Source organism: Triturus cristatus, chromosome 7, assembly GCF_964204655.1.
Source record: "Triturus cristatus chromosome 7, aTriCri1.1, whole genome shotgun sequence".
Taxonomy (NCBI): domain Eukaryota; kingdom Metazoa; phylum Chordata; class Amphibia; order Caudata; family Salamandridae; genus Triturus; species Triturus cristatus.
In genome coordinates this window covers 1,521,591,763-1,521,604,074 of record NC_140590.1, presented here as the reverse complement: position 1 = coordinate 1,521,604,074, position 12,312 = coordinate 1,521,591,763, and the positions used below count along the sequence as shown (strand labels likewise).

The window sequence follows — 12,312 nt, the reverse complement described above, 5'->3', positions numbered from 1 at the left end:
GAGGACTGGAGACATGAAAACTCGTCTCATGCAATATGCAAATGACCTTGTCCTTCTAGATCAAACTAAAGTGTGGCTACAGATGGCGCTGAACACTTTTAATATAAAGAATGTACTCGCGGCCAATGCAAGCAAAACTAAAATTGTGATTTTTGGGCGCCACCCGAAAAAAAGGGTTATGAAATGGAAGCGGAGGATCACAGAGGTTCGATTGTGTACAAAACTACAACTATCTTGGGGTTTGGCTGAGTGAAACTGGACAACCAAACCTGCATCTACAAAAGATGAAGATTAAAGGAAAGATGGTCACACACATCCTCTGCAAACTAAATAATACTCTTGACAATCCAACGACCAGAGAGCTATTAGAAGGGTGCTCAGGACAAAAACCTTTTGCCCTTGGTAAACTACTCACAACAGGTATGCTGGCTGCTGAACTTGATAAGATCCAAGGCACAAGAAAGTGTTTAAACTGGTCGCCAGATATCACCAACTACACAGCTATCTAATCTGCAATAGAAAAGTAACTGCACCTCCGCTCACGTGAAATGGACACTAAAGCGCTACCAGCGAGGGATCTATAGGTTTACCTAATGACACCCACACAAAAAAAAATACAAACCACCTCTTTACCAAGCATTGGGAAAATGTGGTTTAAATCACATACTATTGGCAAGACTAGTGCCACTTCAAATTAAGGAACTGAAACCGGTCTGGAAATCTATTAATATAGTACACGTTGCAGACTGATTGACAGCAGGTGGGAAGCTCTCCTTCCACAGAATTTCGCCTGGAAGAACCCCAGTAATAGCAGAAAGCTTTACATGTAGCGCTATTGTACTTTTACTAGATTATGAAATTTAACAACGGAGGTCTTCGTTTTATACATTGATATAAAGGACTAGAACATTTATTGGTAGTATTTGTGTATGCACTTATCCAACTTTCTACTCCCACACCATCCTCCAAGAGCAAAACTGGACTGTTCAACCTCACCACCCCCTGAAAGTCAAAGCCTAAAATAATACTTGGAAAACAAATGAACTCACGGTACCACCTAGCTACTGTGGCTCAGGGACAAAAGGCATTATTTCTCCAAAGGATTGTCCAGCTCCCCATGTTGCATAGGCCATGGACCAAATGCCTGACATCAAGGGTTCAAAAAATACTGAATTGAAATACTTGAGAATCCAGACTTTTTTCAAGAAAATCAAGAATTTACATTTAATCCTACTACGACATACCATCAGTGCAGATGTTATTTTGAACAGTATTATTATGAACCCGATTTAATTTAGTGTTTCAAATGACGACACTTCTGCCATTCCCAAGTGTTACTATGAGACATGTAATTGTACTCGACCAAACACTGAGGGACAGAAGGAATAGTCTACAGTATTGAAATGTGACCTACAGTCTACTGCAATGCCAGTGGCAAGTGTTTAACTTATAGGCTATTGCGCATAATGGAAAGACCTTCATGACATAAAACTGTCTGGCGGTCCCATCTCCAACCCAGAAGGCGCTCGAACATATGTCCTTGATTTTCCTTACATTAACTGCTCTGCCTTCCATGTATAGAAATAAAGACTCTCTGCTCTTTAAAACTAATAGCTCTGAGTGGGTATTGAACTTATTGTGTATGAGTACTCTAGTTTCATGGTGTATCCAAACTCTAAACCCACTACTGCTGCCTCATTAATTTGGGAGTAACTTGTCTTGGCGGTTTGAGTGCAAAAGTACCTGCAGTCGTTTAACAATGATAGATGACATTACTCACACCCAACATTACCATATAACCTCGCAAAAGAATTACCCAATACACATGAATAGAAACATAATTAGGAATGATGACAATTTTCACCATGCATTACACATTGTGAGGTGTGCCTTTGCAATTTTAACAGAGAATGATACCGTCTGACTGGAGTGATCAGTTTGTCGACCAGGGAAGGGTAAACAGCTGAGCTTACACAGGCTGAATATAATGTGCATTAAATAAACCTAAATCTCTTCATAATTTAAAACGTTGAACTACACGATCTGAGGAAAATCCAGAAGCAGGCGTGGCACAGATGGGTTACTTTGCAGCCCTTGAACCAGATTCAATAATTTATTGTATGCTGAAGGGACGCTCCTGGCTGTCAAACCATAGGGGGGAGGGGCAATTCCCCACTGCTGCTGTCAGAATCAGAGAAAGAGGGCCTGCACGCTCCTGGCGCCAAGCAAGGCGTGGAAGCATGGGGCTGTCACTGAGTTTGCTGTCCCTAGAAGCATCCCGGTGAGACGCTCTTTGTTATCTAACCCTTCAGATGCCCTGTTCCGAGCTCTTTCAGTCTACACTCACCGCACACGGCTCCCCGTTGGACAACAAGCACTCACTCACACCGCTTGTCTTGGCCAGAAACAGCACACTGACACTCTCAGACAGCTCCTTTGCACTTCCGCTTCCGGTTAGTGCCGGCGCGCCAGGACGTCATAGTAAACGGCATGAATCCAGCGACCATCTTGGTATACCAATGCTCCCTGTAAACTTTAACTGGGCGACTGAAAATAAGCCAATGTTATGAACACAGGCCTCACCTAGACCTCACCTAGGTCGTATAATATTTGTTGTATTTTTTTTACGAGTACACACTTTTAGAAACTTCGGTCTCCCGTAACAAAACGAATGAAGTTTTAATAATTTAAAAAATCGATATTACTGCAACATGCAAAATATGTCAGTATTTGCGCAAGTTTCTTGAATGGCCTCTCAGACACGGCAGATGGATTCTTTATGAGGCGAAGAATGCGTTCCAAGGCTAAACTTCCGGTGCATCTTTCTCTCCGGAGCCCTGCGTCTACCCACCCACTTCCTTTGTATTGTGTTCCCGATCCCGACACGCAGATCCTTCTTCGCCGGAGTTCTAAGCACACCGACTTTTTCGCTTAAGCTGGGGGCGCTGTCTGACCGCGTCCCTCCTTCCCTGCAGTCGCCATGGGTAAATCGGAGAAGCCCCGGGCGCGCATGTCCCCCTTCTCATTCTTTGTACAGGCCTGCAGGGCGGAGATCCGCAGGAGACACCCGGAGGCGCGGGTGAGCGTGTCCGTGCTCTCCCGGGCCTGCAGCGAGCGGTGGCGTAGCACCACAGCCCGGGAGAGGGCGATGTTCGAGCACCTGGCCCAGGGTGACAAGGAGCGCTGGGAGCGAGAACGAGGGGGTGCGGTGGCCGCCCGTGTCCGGCCCCGCAAGGACCCCCGCGCCCCCAAGAAGCCGCTTACCGCCTTCTTCCTATTTGCCTCCTCGTACAGGCCTCAGCTCAGGCTAGACTGTCCCGGGTTGTCCGTCCCTGAGCAGGCCAAGAGGCTGGGCCAGAAGTGGTCCGAGCAAAGTCCCGAGGCGCGGCGGCCGTTCGAGCTCAGAGCCGCCGTTCTGAAGGAGAAATACGAGGCCGAGGTTGCGGCCTATCAGAGCGGGGTCCTGGGCCAAGGGGAGCCGCTTAAAAAGGGCAGCCCTGGGGAGGGCGACAAGAGTGAGGATTTGGGGGTCCAGGACTTTAAAGGGCCTCATGAGAGTCTGCAGAAGGACGAGCTAGATTCAAACTATAGTGGTGGGGCTAACGAAGCACGCGGGATGGAGGGACCCCACACCAAACGGCCTCATGCAAAGGGTGGGATTGTGAAACACGACCTCGAGACGCTCCACAGTGGGGGACTCATGTGCGAGGTGACAGACAAGGTCCAGGTGGATGCTTGCCGCTCTGGTCCCACGGATCTGGAGAAGCACTCAGCAGAAGCCCACTGCAGCAAAGAGGGAGAGGAGCGAAAACATCAGAAGGAGGCGACACCCGCTATACAGGAGATTCAGGAACTCGGTGATGATGAGATCGTCGACCACAGTGTGATGGGGAATGTCAAAGGGCTAGCAACGAAAATAAAGCCCGAGGAGGAAGAAGATTGGGGAGAGGATGATGAAGAGATGGAGGAAGACACACTTGTTGAGGATGGGACTTGAGTCTAGGAACGCCGTAGTTCTTTTTCATTGAGTCATTTGTCATGTTTTAGCTGTGGTAGGTATACTGAATACACTGTCCACCTTGAAGCGATCCAAGGAGAAAAATATACCCATTTACTCTTAGCACTAGCATCTGTTAAATCTGAATGATAAAGGATCAGTGGTGTGATGTCACCGTTGTTTACGTCTTTGTTGAACCCTTAAACATTTTTTACTCCTTTTTTTATAATAAAAGTTTGATTGAATACAGTTTTTTTTATTTTCTTCATAGTTGTACATTCAAACAACTGCTTCACTCGTACTACCTCCTATCAAAGGCAGTAAGAGTGATTGGTATATATAGCGCTAACGGCCTCTGGCGAGACGTCAAGCGCTTTATGGCGAGTAGCACACCACTCTGGAACCCTACATGATTGCAGATCTTACATTTAAGGCTTGTCTTCACCAAGAGGTAGTTGTGAAGAGTAACGGGCTCAATGGTGTAAAAGAGTCTTACTGTTCAAATCATCATCAGAATTCTTTGGAGAGTTTTTTTTTTAAGAGTGGAGATCACTCAGTAATCTGCCTCCCGTACAGGTCCTGTGCAGTCCATGTAATTCCTGTAATTATACAATGCAGCTTGCAGCCCTCTGAAATCTCCAAACTGCCAACGTTCAGCCGCAATCAGTTCTAAAAACTTCTTGAAAACTCCTATAGCACGTTTCCTTTTGGAGAGAAATCTTCACTCTTTATATGTGTCCACATCCCATTTGTCGCCAATGTAAAAGAGTCTTCCAGACACAGTGAATATAGTTTAGTAATATCCTTTAATGGAGCTTGTAAATCAGCTTCCATATTCATCCTAGTACTTCAATTGAATGCCCCCTGTGCATTCCTTAAGCCTTAACATTCTTTTAGAACTAATGACGTCATAATGTAATTTACACGTTATTACAAATGGCACCTCGTTTTGGTATCCTAGAGCTGGTTTGTAAGCTAGGTCAGTCTGAAGAACAGAATCGGATCATTCAAACCATATTAACATCTGGTCTAGGGTGAGGCAGAAATGACGTAAGCAGTTCAAACACTATCACGGGTAGTACCAGGAAAACCTCCTGCTTGGTTTTATCAATATGTTTGTATAGTCCAGATTTGAGATTAGGAACCACTTTACCGTGTAAATTTGGTGGTAGTTTAGACCCTGTTGCCTACCTCTTCCCAGTATTGTGGTACATATAAGCAGAACTAGGAAAACAGTCTCTTAAATCTCCTCTCAGAAATACAAGGCAAATGGACCAAGTTTAGAGGAGCCTGTCTGACTGGGGTGGGTGGTTCCGGTGAGATCAGCAGTTGGGAAGAAGCCTCTGAATACACTAGTCTTTATATTTCATTTGAAGACAGGCATGTTAGATTAGTGCCTAGGATACAGGCAGAGTGAGGCCCAAGGGTCGCTCTGTCTGAGACGTCTGATTGAATCACATGAGGGCGAAGTATAGCATCAGCTTTTGTAAATAAAATAGAGCAAGAATTTGCATGTTATAAAAATAAAATCATGTGGTGTAAACCTTATTCCTTGTGCCAATGAAAATAACTAAAATTACACTGAACCAGGACTCAGTTGGTAAATATGGGAAACCGTAGCTAAATTAACTACTTAACATACATTGTGCTGCTTTTAATCATGCCAGCTCAGGCCTCTCAAAATCCACTTGCAATAGCGAGTGAGATTTTATCAGGTCGAGCTATTTTTTTTTTAGCATTTACTAATCAGTGCTGGCGAGTTAACTTAAGCTGAAAGGAACAGGTGTTCTGTTCATTCAGAAAGTGAATGGGCAATAAAGACGCCTTTAAATCTTGTTTTTGTCTGGACACATTTGCTGTCTGTTTAAGGACAGTGGTCCAATGTCAATTTGTCTTTACTAATTGTTGCTTATCTGTTTTTAGAAAATGGTGTTTTATTTTATTTCTGTTATTATAGTTAGTGCTTTTTCTCAAGTGAGTTATCTGACAATAATTGTGAAACAAAAGGCTGTAAAATTTCAGGGGGTTTTCTAACACAACATTCAAAGTTTGTAAATGAATAGTAAAAGTATTTCAAAATATATCGGGGGAATTATGAAAACTTTTTTTTGCAATTCAGAAATGTTATGCAAAGACTTGCATGGGGCAAAACATATCAGAACACTTTACTTGGTGTTGTACAAACGACAAATATTTGCAGAAACTCGATTTCCAAACATTGTATACTATATAGTTTTAATTCCACAGGTCTGTGGGAAATTTTGTGGCCATTTCAATATAAAATTTGTTGATTGCAAATGCCAATGTGCTGCTACTTTATGCTTTAGTTACGTATTTATTAAAAGTGACAGTTTTTAAACATGGTTTGAGACATTCCTGCGCTGATGACAATGCGGATAATGAACTGAGGTAAGTCAGCGGTCATGTGTATCCTTTATATGACTAGATTTGTATTTATATATGGAGCAAACGTTTAGTCTATTAAATCAAACACAAGAGTTTTCTGTACAGCAGACCTGCTGAACTAATGTATTTGAAGATGCTCTCATATGTGGTAAAGAGGAAAATGGCAGCCCAGTGAATTAAAATACTTGCCTATGATCACATAATTTGAAACCAGTTTATGGGTCAAGAGCATTATGAGTAGGTCGAGTAGATTATTTAACCCCTTGCATGCAACGGTTATGTCGAAGGCTTTGGTGCTCCAGTGCCAAGGACTTAACCGTTCTGTCCAAGGCACACTATTAAGAAATACCTCTGCTGCAAACAGCAGAGGTTTTTCCTTTTTTCTTTTGTTCAGGTTCGGGAGCTGGGGAAGAGCTTCCCCGGCTGCCTGAGGCATTTGTTTTTTCTCAGTGTAGTGACGCGCACTGACATCGCTACACTGAAAGTGAAATGAGCCAATCGGCTCATTTCACTTTCACTGCCTATGTGCTCCTTGGGGCTATCTCAGCCCCCAAGCATGTAAGATATCATTGGAAAGGGGAGAATCTCCCATTTTCAAAGGTAGCCTTCCCTAGTGGATCCCTGCTTGGGGATCGCCGCAGGAGGGCAATCCCCAAGCAGGGATCCACCACTAGCCACCAAGGAGGGGGGAGCGGCCCCTCTGGCAAGGGCCTATGCCTCTTCCCCTAATTATTTGGCCATATTCAGTCTCTGCCCCAGCCTGGAGGGGGGGAAGCACAGTAGAGACTGGCTTTTGGGGGGGGGGACCTAAATGGCCTTTATAATGCCCCCACCATCCCCCCAAAAATGGAAGTCTTTCTGCCGCCCCCCCCCCCCCCCCCCGGGGGCACAAAGCCCACTAGGCACCGGGGATTATTATTATTTTTATTATAATACAGGGGTGGGGCTGCCCATGATGGGCATGCTAATGCCCCCACCCACTACACAGAAGAGGCAGTCTTTTTTCCCCTCCTGGGAGGTGGATGTGGTTTTTTACCCCTTATCAGCCCCCCCCCCCCCCCCCCCCGGAGGTAGAAAGGTCACTGGACCCCAGATACATTTTCCTATCTAAAGGAAGGGTGGGGACTACCTATAATGGGCATGCTAATGTCCCCACCCCCCCAAAACTAAAGGGGCAGTCTTTCTGCCCCCCTGGGGGCAGACAGGGGTTATTAGCCCCGAACTGGCCCCCAGGGGGTGGGTGGCAGACAGTCCACTAAACAGGGATTACATTTTTATTATAAAAGGGATGGGTGTTGCCCAGAATGGGCAAGGCCATGCCACCACATACAATTATAATCATTTAAGTCTATTTGCCACACCTGGGGGCAGATGAAGCCCCTGATCTACCAGGCATCAGGGATTTTTAGATTGTGAATATGTTGGGGTGGAGGCGGCCCAAAATGGGCATGCCAATGCCCCCACCCCCAAACAAACAAGCATTGGCATAGCCAATAGGTCTCGCCTTTGGGACCTTGTAAGTGTTTAGCCATGCAACAGTTGTTGTTGCACCAAAGAAATTGTGCTGCATAAATAAATACTTATAAGGTCCCAAAAGCGAGACCTATTGGCTATGCCAATGCTTGTTCTTTGTAAATAAATAGATGCTTGTTTCTATTTCTTTACTTTTGCTATAATCTCGGCACCGGCACTTTATTTTTAACATTAAAAGTAGAGCGCCGGTGCCGCGATACCAAAGGTAAAGAAATAGAAACCAGCATCTATTTCTTTACTTTTGCTATAATCGCGGCACCGGCGCTTTATTTTTAACATTAAAAGTAAAGCGCCGGTGCCCGATTATAGCAAAAGTAAACAAATAGAAACAAGCATCTATTTCTTTACAAAGAAAAAAGCTGGGGGGGAAAATGCTACCGCCGGCCACAGCCTGCAGTACAAGCGCGCGCCCATGCACTGCATGCTGTAGCCGGCGGTAGCATTTTTTGAAGCCCTCCTTACTTAAGGTCTTCACCGGACCAGCGCAAGTGCTGGGTCAGGCTCGACCTAAAAAAGGGACAGTCTGCTCACCTTGAGGGGCAGATTGGGGTTATTACCCCGTGAAGGGGGGGGGGGGGGTGGTAGAAAGGCCACTAGACACCAGGGATTAAAAAATAAATAAAGGATGGGTGTGGGCTGCCCATAATGGGTGATTCCAGTGCTCCCTTCCCCCATAGTCTGTCTTTCTGCCCCCCCTCTTGGGAGCAGAAAGCCAACTAGGTGCCAGAGATGGGCATGTCCGAGAGCGACCCCTTAGGCAAGGGTTGCTACCCCTTTTTTTGGCGATCAAATTTTGGCTTCTTCTGCCCCCTCCTTTGGGGCAGATCAGAAATAGTTTTAGGCTCAGAAAACCACTAGACACTAGCTTCTGCTTGTGTGAGAACTGGAGTTCGGCTGATGGTCTGTGTGTATTGGCGTTTAGCTGGCTGTGTGTGAACCTGCATTTTGCTGGCAGTGTATGTGGACTTGCTCTTAGCTGGCATTGTATGTGGACTAGCGCTTGGCTGGCAGTGTGTGTGGACTGTCGCTTGGCTAGCGGTCTGCGTGGATGACACATGTCTGGCAGTGTGTGTGGACTGTCACTTGGCTGTCTGCATGGATGGCGTTTGGCTGGCTGTGTACATGGATGGCGTTTGTCTGGTGGTGTGGCTTGTGTGAATCTTCCAGCGTTCTATTACCCAGAATCACCTGAAACCTTCTATTTAGCTAAAAAGTCATACTTTCCTCACATTTCTGTGTGAAAAGGCTGTGGGATCTCAACACCGGCACAAAGTTCCCACCACCCAGCGTTCCCCTTGGTCTCCTGATAAAAATGAAACCTCTGTGTGGGTGCCCAAGGCAGAGAACCTAAAAATATATCAAATCAAAAACTGAGGGGGAACCAAAGTGGGTCCAAAATAGCAGTTTTATTAAGTTATTAGTCTGACTCGGCTTTTGGCACCAACACAAGTGAGGCATAATTTTTATTGGGAGACTGGGGGGTGGGAAATCTGTGGTGGCGTGGTGATCTCACACCCATGGCACACAGAAATGTGAGCAAAATGTGACTTGCTAGCTAAATTGGAGGTTTACAGGGGATTCAGGGTACAAAACATTGAGGGAACCACTCAAGCCACACCTCCCTGGACTCCCCCGGGTGTCTAGTTTTCAGAAATTTCTGAGTTTAGTGGGGTTCCCTTGACGGCTCCCGAGCCAGGACAAAAAACGCAAGTGCCCCCAATCTATCACAAAACCTGTTTTTGTAAAGGGGGCACCTACGTTTTTGGTCCCGGGCTCGACAACTACCTAAGGAAACCTACCTAACTCCGACATTTCTGAAAACTAGACATCTTGGGGAGTCCAGGGACGTGTGGCTTGAATGGATCCCCCAATGTTTTTTTTTTACCCAGAATCCCTACAAACCTCAATTTTTAGCTTAAACAAAAATCACATTTTCCTCATATTTCTGTTCTGAAAAAGTTGTAGGATCACCACACCCACACACATATTCTACCACCCAGCGTTTCCCCAGCTCTCCCGATAAAAATGCTACCTCACTTGTGCGGGTAAACCAAGGTCCCGTGACAGAGAAGGGCTCAAAACGTATTGTAACAACCTGGTTTTGCAAGGGGGAGGTTTGGGGGTGGGGGGCAGCTGCGTTTTTGGTCCTGGGCTAGGTGGCCATCTAGGGAAACCTACCAAAGCCCCAGACATTTCTGAAAAGTTGACACCTGGGGGAGTCTAGGGAAATGTAGCCTGCCTGGGTCCGCCAATGTTTCGTCACCCAGAATCCTCTGCAAATGTTAAATTTTGCTAAAGAAATCAAATTTTCCTCACATTTGTGTGGGAAAGTTGTGGGATCGCTGTGTCGAGACAAATTTCCTACCACCCAACCACCCCCCCCTGGTCTCCCAATAAAAATGGTACTCGCTTGTATGGGTCTTTCAGTTAGCATTCTGAAACATAAATAACTATTTAAGAACATGTTTGTTGTCTGCATTTCTGACTCCCTGTTGCACTCCCAGCAAACCCAGTCAAAATTTAAATAACGGGTATATTGCCTACTTTCATATACCTATCTAGCTAGTAGAGACATCTTTCTTTGGAAATGTTTCCATTTATTGATTCTTATTTTATAAAAATTTTAATTTAGCGTGAACCTGATAAAAACAATGTAGTTCTTTACAAAGAATGCACACAGTTTACAGAAATCTAAGACCATCTTTTGATCGGCAAAATGGAATGAAACCAGAGTCTCCACCACTCTTCTTCCTTCACAAGCTAAAGGTACCTAAGGTTTTTAACTTCTTCCTACATAAGATGTACTAACGGATGTTCCGCAGTACCTTTGGAAGGGAAGTGACAAAAACAGTTCATCAGACCCTGCTCAGAGGGCTCTGAGTGCATGGCGGAACTACTGGGCCCGGCTGTGGTGGTTGAGGCCTCTTATTCCTGATGTCCTGGGGCCTGACTTATTATGGACTCTGAGCACCTGGGCCAAGTACCACTTCAGCATTTGACTCTGTAATAGCACGTGGTGTGCGGTCCAAAGCTTCTTGGAGAGGGAATCTGTGTAGGGTGAACACAGGCTCAAGACTTAAAATACACCCAATAACCCCTGTAAATGATTTTCCAGTCAGATAACTTGCTTATATGTAAAAAATGTATTTTTAAACAAAAAGTGAAATATGGAACACCACTAATAATATACCCAGTAGTCTTAAGTGATTTATGCTAGCATTACCTGTGTCTGTGCTCAAGTTTTACCTCCTTCTCAAAGGATTGTGCTTATTCTCCATTCATTTGAGGCAACACTCGGGCTTGGCCCGGTAAAGGAGTTAGAAATTCCACAGTGGCATTTGAAAAGTTGTGTGGCCCGTCGCCGCAGTGCTTCAGTTCAGTCATCAAGGTCCCCCAGAGGCCTGACATAATACTCAGTCCTACCCACTGGAGTGGTAGTTTGGAAAGTTAAGGAGCGTCAGCAGCCTGTAGATGAGCACGAGGCTGGGTGTTGTGCTCAAGACTGCATACACCCATGGTGCTTTTCCAGAACTACAATAGATCTGTCTCCCTGAGTCCAGTGACCGGTCTCGTGTATTCTAGGTTTTGGTTGCTTAATTGATGCTCTTTACGGGTCGCAACACCAACTGCTCGGCTGCACGGTGCCCTGAAGTAGACAGCCTATTCAGATCACAGTGCTGCACAGGGCGACTGCCCTCTTTTCCGTACAGCAGCACACCAGAGTACCTGCGCTTAACCTTCTCCACTGCCCCAACCTGGCATCTGGGGGTCACGTGCAGAGCACTCAAGGTGGCATCCATCTGCAGGTCCCAACCTTGCATAGGGTGACAGCCCTGTCTTTCTCATAGTGCTGCACCATAGAAACTATCCTTAAGGTTAAGTCGCCGCACCTGACATACAATGTACGCATGTGCACAGCTTGATCAATGTGGCGATCTGCATCGACCAGAATCTCACACTTTACTCCCGGAATCTACTTGACAGGATCCCTTCTGGACCTCACTCCCTTCAGTCAGTGTTGACAGAGGGTCCTCTGGTCTCAGGTAAGGCAGAACTGGTGCTCCTCAGAAAGTGGTCTTGATTCTCCTTGGTGTTGTCCCCTTATGTGGTATGTCATATGGTGGATATCCCCTCCTCCAGCAAGGAGACTGGCAGACCGGAAGTCCCCAACCCTGGTCACAACAGGCAGACGTCATGCATAATTTTTCCAGCTGATCTAGTTTCAGTTTGGCAATCTTGGGAGGCCCAAGTTCCCCTTCTTATAATCCGTTTTCAGATGCAAATGTAATTTAGTGTCTGAGGCATTGAAGATTGTATTATGAGGGTTGCCCACTTTGAAGTGCCCACTCCGTATTATTCTTCCTCAGACCAGTCAA

At 45.7% G+C, this 12,312-nt stretch overlaps 1 protein-coding gene and 1 pseudogene across 2 annotated transcripts in view; one reads left to right on the top strand and one right to left on the bottom strand.

Moving 5' to 3' along the window:
- RAE1 (ribonucleic acid export 1) overlaps positions 1-2,480 on the bottom strand; it is a 116,760-nt gene extending 114,280 nt beyond the window's left edge. The window contains exon 1 of the mRNA XM_085619282.1: positions 2,348-2,480. The gene's annotated coding sequence lies outside the window, so the exon portion shown is untranslated. The remainder of the gene's footprint in view (positions 1-2,347) is intronic.
- Positions 2,481-2,846: 366 nt separating this feature from the next.
- Positions 2,847-4,242, top strand: LOC146812286 (high mobility group protein B2 pseudogene; annotated as a pseudogene). The gene has a single exon (XR_014966827.1). The product of XR_014966827.1 is annotated as a high mobility group protein B2 pseudogene (transcript).
- Positions 4,243-12,312: the final 8,070 nt, after the last annotated feature.